The sequence below is a fragment of the Macaca mulatta genome, chromosome 5, assembly GCF_049350105.2.
Source record: "Macaca mulatta isolate MMU2019108-1 chromosome 5, T2T-MMU8v2.0, whole genome shotgun sequence".
In the NCBI taxonomy this organism is placed as follows: domain Eukaryota; kingdom Metazoa; phylum Chordata; class Mammalia; order Primates; family Cercopithecidae; genus Macaca; species Macaca mulatta.
The window spans coordinates 34,201,443-34,202,177 of record NC_133410.1 but is presented as its reverse complement, the minus strand read 5'-3'; the positions used below and the strand labels follow the sequence as shown (position 1 = coordinate 34,202,177).

Sequence of the window (735 nt, the reverse complement as noted above, 5' to 3'; positions counted from 1 at the left end):
GATGGTTTTCAGCATTATTATCATCAACATCATCTGCATCATTTTCATCACCATCATCGTCAGCAACAGCAGTAGTGGCAACATCCATACTATCACATTAATAATAAAATGCAGTGGTAGCAGAGCTAAAACTATTTTTCAGGGAACTCTATACCCCAGAACTCTTTGCCCTGGGGAGGACCTCTTGATCGTCTAATTTTTTAGACTCTAATAGCCTGAAGGCATGAGCAGAGCCTTTTTAAAGGTTTTCAGAAATATTGCTATAAGCTATATTTTCCCCTAGCATAACAATCTTAAAGCAAGAACTCATTTTAATTTTTAAAAATGTTTTTGATTGATCTTTTTGTATTTCCTGAGCATGATGATTGGGTGTTCATGCACATGTGTGAGATGTGCTACTCTCGAACCTTACGATGTCGGCACATTACCGGTCTGAACTGAGAAGAAAAAAAAAAGTTTTTGATGTTTGTTTTTCATTGAAATATACTTCTCCAATATGACACTGATACAAAATTGAACTATCTAAATCATGATATATAAGTATCGCAGAGGCTATCCCTTTAACAATATCTATTACTTCCTTTGCTAATAATTTACTTAAAAAACATTTTGGTAATTGTGTTTTAGCAGGCCACTTATTCGGGGAAAAATGTGTCTGACAGTTTCATAGACAATTCAGCTCTTTATTTACTTTTAAAATAAATTTATTTTAAGTTAATATATTGATATTCTTGG

General features: G+C 33.1%; 1 non-coding gene across 1 annotated transcript; it reads left to right on the top strand.

Moving 5' to 3' along the window:
- The first annotated feature begins 337 nt into the window (after positions 1-337).
- LOC114678595 (small nucleolar RNA U13) lies at positions 338-438 on the top strand. Its single transcript, XR_003730028.1, has one exon. It is a non-coding gene; the product is annotated as a small nucleolar RNA U13 (small nucleolar RNA).
- The last annotated feature ends 297 nt before the right edge of the window (positions 439-735 follow it).